The following is a 7,328-nucleotide window of genomic DNA, read 5'->3' as shown; positions in this document are numbered from 1 at the left end:
CACTGGCTCTTGATAAAGAGCTGAAAGTCTCCAACTGTCTGTTGACAACATCTCTGTGAGTCCATCGCTCCAGGGTAAAATGATTTAAAAACCTTGATAACTGTTATTGGAGACCAGCAAGTCAACTCTAAAAGCAAGAAGAGGTTAAAAGCAAGCCAACAGACTTAGGTTTTTAGGAAAATTGATGTTTGGGTGTAATTTATCGTTTATTTGTTTGGAGTATCTTTGAATCTGCAAAAATTTCACATGAACAATCCATTCTGCTTTCTCTATGTGTCTCTGTCTTGACCTGTTGCTTTTCATCCTTTTTTCTTTTTTTTAAAGATAAAAAATACCTTTTCTGTTTCCTTCCCATTTAGTTTTGTCTCTTGATTTGTTAAAATCAACTTGATATTTAAAGGGCCCATATTATGCAAAATCCACTTTTACAAGGTGTTTGGACATATACTGTACAATGAAATATATCCACCCACCTCTCCTTTTTTTTTATTAAACCAGAGCAGTCTCATTAGACATGCTGTTTTGATTCTCTTGGTTTTGTGATGTCACACAAACAAAGCCCCACCACACCCACTGACTGAGTGGTTAATTACACAAAATCTTTTCTAAATGTGTTTGTTAGCACGTTGTAGCACAAATGTGGCTAAATATACTATTGTCCCAGACTGTATTAACAAGAATTAAAGCTATAAATAATCGAAAGCAGTAGCTCATTTGCATTTAAAGATACACACATGAAGACAGCACTTTTTACTCACGCCCTATTTGGGGCATTTTGGACATGCTATAACAAAAGATCTGTGGGTATTTTGAGCTGAAACTTCACAGACACATTTCATTTATAAAGCATGGGTATGCACAGATTTGATCATAAAGTGTGCGTATGCAAAAATCCACAGCAAAGTCTATATTTATAGAAACTGTCTTTGACATGGAAAAGTGCTTAGCGCCACGTCAGGGTCTGAGCAGACGTACGCACTTTTACTTGTCTGATTGATGCAGGTTTTTGGAAACATAAGCCATTCTTGTTGCTCGAAAAGGTTTAAACATTGACAAGCGCTCTTTTATATGTCTATAACATTGATTAGGCATTGTTTAAAGATGGAGATCTGAAACTGCTCAGCTGCGCCAAGTTCAAGATCATTTGCGATTTATAGATTTCACATTTGAAAGAAAGGGGTACCCGTGTTCTGTGTGTACATTCGTTTTATGAATCACACGTACGCATTGTTGATAAATGCTTGTAAGATCAAATGTAGGATGGTTTCTACGAATCATTTTATAAATGAGGCCCCAGAAATGTATTTCATAATCTTATAAAAATGGGCATAATTTGTGTAATTTGTGTAAATTCACGAATGCCAGAATTAAACTTGTTGCAGAGGAGTACATCATAAAGGTGAATCAAACTTTCTCATGTGATTTCTCAAATCAAATTATCATATTCTCTGTTGAAGGATTTTCAAGACTTTTGGCCACATATGTTTATTTTTGTTTGCATATGTTCTATTTAAATCAAGAATAAATCTTTTATAGTCTTGAATGAATTAGATCCCTAGCTCTAAAATATGTATGTGTTGCATATTCAAAGTTTTAATTAACCCCCCCATTCTTGTGAAATGCTACTAGTCAATAATTTCTGGATGTGAATGTGTCTATTTTAACCTGTCTGTTCTGGGCTGAGAGAGAGAGAGAGAGAGAGAGAGAGAGAGAGAGACAAAGAGAGAGAGGGAGAGAGCGAGAGAGAGAGAGAGAGAGAGAGAGAGAAAGAGAGACAAAGAGAGAGAGAGAGAATGTTGATGTTAAACCAATCAGAAGCACCACTGACTTCTACACTGCAAAAAAAATGATTTTCAAGAAAAAAAAATTCTTAGTATTTTTGTCTTGTTTTCAGTAGAAATATATCAAAAATTCTTAAATTAAGAAGCTTCTTGATGAGCAAAACGACCCAAGAAAATAAGTCTAGTTTTTAGACCAAAAATATAAAATTTGAGTGATTTTGTGCATAAAACGAGCAAAAAAATCTGCCAATGGGGTAAGCAAATTTTTCCTGAATTTTTTGTTTAAGAAAAATGTTCAAGATTTTTTGCTTACCCCATTGGCAGATTTTTTTTTTTTGCTTGTTTTATGCACAAAATCACTTAAATTTGATATTTTTGGTCTAAAAACTAGACTTATCTTCTTGGGTCGTTTTGCTCATCAAGAAAAGCATCTTAATTTAAGAAGTTTTAGCTATTTTTGCTGAAAACAAGACAAAAATACTAAGATTTGTTTTCTTGAAAATCATTTTTTGAGGTTTATAGTAGAAAAAAACTAATACTATTGAAGTAAATGGTGCTGCTGATTTGGTTACAAACATTTTTTTAAATAATATAATTTTTGTTTTGTTTTCTTCGGAACAAAGAAATGTATACATATTTTTTGGGGTGAACTATCCCTTCATTCCCAATTCTTCAACCTAATCTTTAGGACTTCCGTCTACCATGAGAAGCATTACATTACTGATGTTTGTGGTTTCAGAGATTCCAGATATAAAACATGTGCAAATAAAAATAATTTAAACATGTACAACTACAACCTATTTTTTGGTTAAACAAGCATAATCTTTCAATACTGGGTTTTAATTAAGTCAGAGGAACTTGTTGAAGGAATTTTTAGAGAAAATAAGAGTTTAAATTGAAACGTATATTATTATTTCTACACATACATCACCGGATTCTCAGGAACCCCAAACATATAAATAGTACGGTCAGTTTCATCAAAACATGAGGGATAGTAATTTGAATGACTAAAATGAAACTTTGTTTACCCAAAGAGAATAACTTGGTCTCTACAGATGTCATTTTGTCACACAGTCAGAAGTCTAAACAGTCCAGAGATTATTATTCCGATATAGACCATTCCAGTAAATGTGGATATTATCACAATGTTTAATATAAAAGACTTAATTTCAAAGCTCATGGGAAGATGTTGTTAATGTTTGCACTGGGAACACGGTACTAAACCTTTCAATCACAGAGAGTGACAGTTTCACCACAAGAAAGGAAAATGTTTAAAGTGAGTATGGAGTTGATCCAGAATTTTACCAACACCCTACACCCCTGGACACCTACTAGGATGTCAAGAACTCGACTGTTTCTATTCTTTATTTTCCCCATCGAAAAAACACCACACCAACTGTCATTCTCAGGGGCTTTACTGTAACCCAACTATGTAACCTCATAGAGAAAAATAAATTTTTAAGCTTTCCCTTGGTGAAGAAATTATGGGCTGTGTTTTTGTAAGCAGTGTAACCTTGTGCTCCGTTCTTCGTTTGGTAATGTTGTTCCTGTAATGGATGAAATCTGTCTAACAGCTTGTTGTGAAAGCCTGTAATGAATAAAAAAGAGTGCTTGCCAATTAAACAGAAGGGTTTCCCTTTCTTCATGAGCCAAAGTCTCGGAGCAGCCGAGAGGGAGAAGAGTGGTTCAGAGATAAGAGAAGGAATAAGTTATCGTCATTCAATAAACAGCAGGTATAGAAGATATGTTATTGTGACCACATGAAGCTTTGATAAAACTTGACAAGCTGTGTTTAGTAGTAAGCGTTTGCATGGTTTTCCCTGGTCACTCGAGATCTCTGATGTGACTTGAGAAATGTATTGTTTGGCAGAAAAAGTGTTTCCCTAAAACTTTTCAGAGGTCAGTTGAATGAATCTGTCAAGAGTAGAAGGGGAAGTTAGCAATTACAGTCTTAACCCTACACTGTAAAAAATAAATTGTTAGCTCAATGAATTATTTTTTAGTAACTAGTTCCACAGAAATTTTACGTTCACTCAATTTCTGTCACCAAAGTGTTACCTGGATTGATGTTTTTTAGTTGGCCCAAATTTGGCTCAAATATAAAAAAGTATGTTGGCTCAATTAGCTTTATAGTTCATTCAACTAAAATGTTTTAATCAGTTGAATCTTTAAAAACTTACAGCAAAGACTCTGTCAATTAAAATTTAAGTATTCACTCAATGTTTTATGTGTTACTTCAATTAATATTTATTATTTGGGATTTTTTAATAACATTTTTAAATTATTTATCAAATAATTTATGCTGGTGTTGTAAACAAAATAATTAACTTCAGTCACATAAAAACAAAAGCTTTTTATTCACTTATCATACAGACTGAACATACAGAATTAAGTCTTCTTTAAATAGAGGGCATAAAACAGTCCAAAAAGCCTCCAAAGTCAGTCAGAACATCTCCAGGGCCATTTAGGAGACTTTCCTCAGCCAGTCCAAGCGGAGACTGTCTCGCTATGTCTCGGGTCTGCCTCTCACATCATCTCCGCTCTGGTTTGATAAACAGAGGAATATAAACACACACACACACACACACATACATAAATAACATGTTTAATATAATAAAGTTTGACGGTGAAAGACTTTATTCCCTAAATAACGTTAATGTTAGGCCAAATTTCCCTCAGACATCACACATTAAACACTATTGGGCGGTTTTCTCGGACAGGGCTTTTCACTGACTAAAATAACTTACTGACATCTCTTAACATATGAGTGCTATTGTTTTATCTCAAAATGCACGCCAGTATTGTATTATATAAGGTTTGTTTGTAAAAATGTCCCAATTATAATAAAGACCGAGTTCTAAACTCTGTCCGGTAAACCAACCCTATAACGTTATCCAGGCTTTTTATCTTAACTAAAATAGCTCCACTTTACTTCGGTCACATAACATAACACACTTCTAATATATCTTTACAAAAATATAATTACAAAAACGTCGAGTATTTGCGTCTTTGTCAATTAATATATTCTAAAATTAACATTTAATTACAAACACTTACCTGACGTGAACTTGAGGAAACGGCTGACTTGTGTCCTCCCTTGTGTGAATCAGTAAGTGATTCCAGCTGTTGCGTGCGGATTGATCTCAGATGAAATGACCTGTGATCCAGATCCTTCCGAGATAAAACATTTTAAATTTAAAATACACAGACGCACGCGCATACATACATACATACATACATACATGTACACGCGCGAGCACGCGCGCGCGCACACACGCACGCACACGGGTACACACACGGGTATATTTAGAAGTTTTAAGATTGTTATGATATTGGGACTATTTCTCCACTCGCACCTTCAGCTCTGAAGTTCAAATTCGCAGGCAGTACGCAGCCCAGTTATAACAAATGTGAAAGATATGAAATATCATTCAACAGCGATATCATTTAAGTGCAATCCTAAAATATGATTTAAAACATACCGGTAAACCTTTTATTATTAAGTATAAGAAATTAAAATGAATTAAATCGCATGTTTAAACGCCACAGAGATATCAGAGCCAGCAGTCGATTTCTGATGGGCTTGCCGAGGCGAGGCTGCGCTGGGCGGGGTGTAAGCGCTTAAGTGTCTGTGATTTTCTGGAGCTCATCTGGAGCTCTTCTCCGTCCGAAATGTTCCGAGCACATTTTTAAATAGACGCTATCTATATTAACCGACCGCATATTTAAACTTAAAGCACATACATTCACGCCTGAACAAATCTTAAAATTACATTTTGTTACCAAATAACAGTAATATTATGAGCATTTTGTTGTCAGGAAACATAGCTGTCATAAGTCCACATATTGACCAGATTTGTCTTAATTAGTTCAGTCAATATAGCCATTCTGAATGTTGACTGAATTTGGAAATAACCATTCACTTAATGTTTTAAACACAGATTTATCTAGACTTAAAATAATATGTCTACTCAACTAAGCCCAAACAAGAAAATTGGTTCAACTATATATTTTTGCCCTTCCAACATTTCATTAATTGGATTTTTTACAGTGTAGATATAAAGGCCTGCAATAATGCTTATTTCTCCCTCATGCATCAACTTCTGAGTTTAATATTAAAGGCAGATGCACTTATCCAGATCTTATTGAAAATGCCTTCTGGTAAATGCATTGTACAAAATATGCAGCGTTTTTGTCAAATCAATCAAATTCCTATGAAGAGTTCGGTTCCAAAACGCGATAAATGCCTTTTTTTTATTACGGCCCAAATCAGTATTATATCAGGTCAGTATTAAAAAGTAAATTCTTAAATTTAAGCAAAATCTGATATGCGCCATGTTATTCTGTCATCTTTTCTCCCTTTTTTCCCAAAATACAATAAACACCAGTCCTCCTTCCCTGCAGAATGCAATAAATCTGCTCAACCAATCGCAGCGCACCATTCCAAGCATTGTAAACAATAATGGCGTCACTTTGAATACACACATAATCCTAATTTTTCTTGTCTACTTTGTACTTCGTGATCAATAAACAAACAGAAACAAAATATTAATTTTGATGGCATTGATAAACCTGTGGTGGTTTTCTGTGGCGGGGAAGAAACATAAGCCATCAAAATCGAAAAATTTACGTGAGAGGCACTCGGGCGCAGGAAAAATGCCGGCTGTTGCTTGTTCTCACACGACAGCATCAAGCTTTTGTCATGCTAACACGCTGATGCCAGGGGATCTTAAAAAAAACTTTCCATTATTTTACTCGAAGTCAACCAAAATCGAGCAGGACCAAAACATTTTACAGCTGATCGCTGTCAAAAAAGTTCAGCGACGACGTCCCAAGGATGACAGCAGCAATGACAGTGTTATTAATATGACAAAGTAAGTTTTGATTCATTTTTTTTGCCGTTAATGTTTATTTTTTTATTCAGTGTATACCACTAATCAACTAAATTAATATAAAATGGCAAAGATGAATGCACATTTATATATTGATTTAATAGATTTAAAGCATTTTGAAAAAAAATCAGTTTTTATAATAAATCTTTGACAATTAAATTATGGATTTAAATTTTTACCTAAAGATGCTATGTGAACGTTAATAGTCAATAGAAAATAGTGATTTTCATCTTGTCATCTTGTATAGAAAACACATTTTTACAGAAATCAAAGGATTTATTTTATTTTGGAACCAAACTCTTCATATATTTTTTTGTTACTTTAAAAGGGATATTTTACAAGACTTTTTTAAGATGTCACCCAGAGTATGGTTGTGAAGTTCTAGCTCAACATACCATATAGATAATTTATTATAGCATGTTAAAATTGGCACTTTGTAGGTGCGAGGAAAAATTTGTTGTTTTTGGGTGTCCTTTAAAATGCAAATGAGCTGATCTCTGCACTAAATTGCAGTGCCGTGGTTGGATAGTGCAGATTAAGGGGCGGGATGAACCCCTTCTGACATCACAAGGGGAGCCAAATTTCAATGACCTATTTTTTCACATGTTGCAGAGAATTGTTTACCAAAACTAAGTTACACAAGTTTTTCACATTT

At 34.3% G+C, this 7,328-nt stretch overlaps 1 long non-coding RNA gene across 1 annotated transcript; it reads right to left on the bottom strand.

Annotated features, from left to right (window-relative positions):
- Window positions 1–4,114: 4,114 nt before the first annotated feature.
- LOC135744655 (uncharacterized) lies at window positions 4,115–4,974 on the bottom strand. Its single transcript, XR_012337936.1, has 2 exons — window positions 4,839–4,974; window positions 4,115–4,323 (listed from the first exon to the last, which is right to left on the bottom strand). It is a non-coding gene; the product is annotated as an uncharacterized lncRNA (long non-coding RNA).
- Window positions 4,975–7,328: the final 2,354 nt, after the last annotated feature.

The sequence above is a fragment of the Paramisgurnus dabryanus genome, chromosome 1 (genome assembly GCF_030506205.2).
Source record: "Paramisgurnus dabryanus chromosome 1, PD_genome_1.1, whole genome shotgun sequence".
Taxonomy (NCBI): Eukaryota; Metazoa; Chordata; class Actinopteri; order Cypriniformes; family Cobitidae; genus Paramisgurnus; species Paramisgurnus dabryanus.
This window is presented reverse-complemented; position numbering and strand designations above follow the sequence as displayed.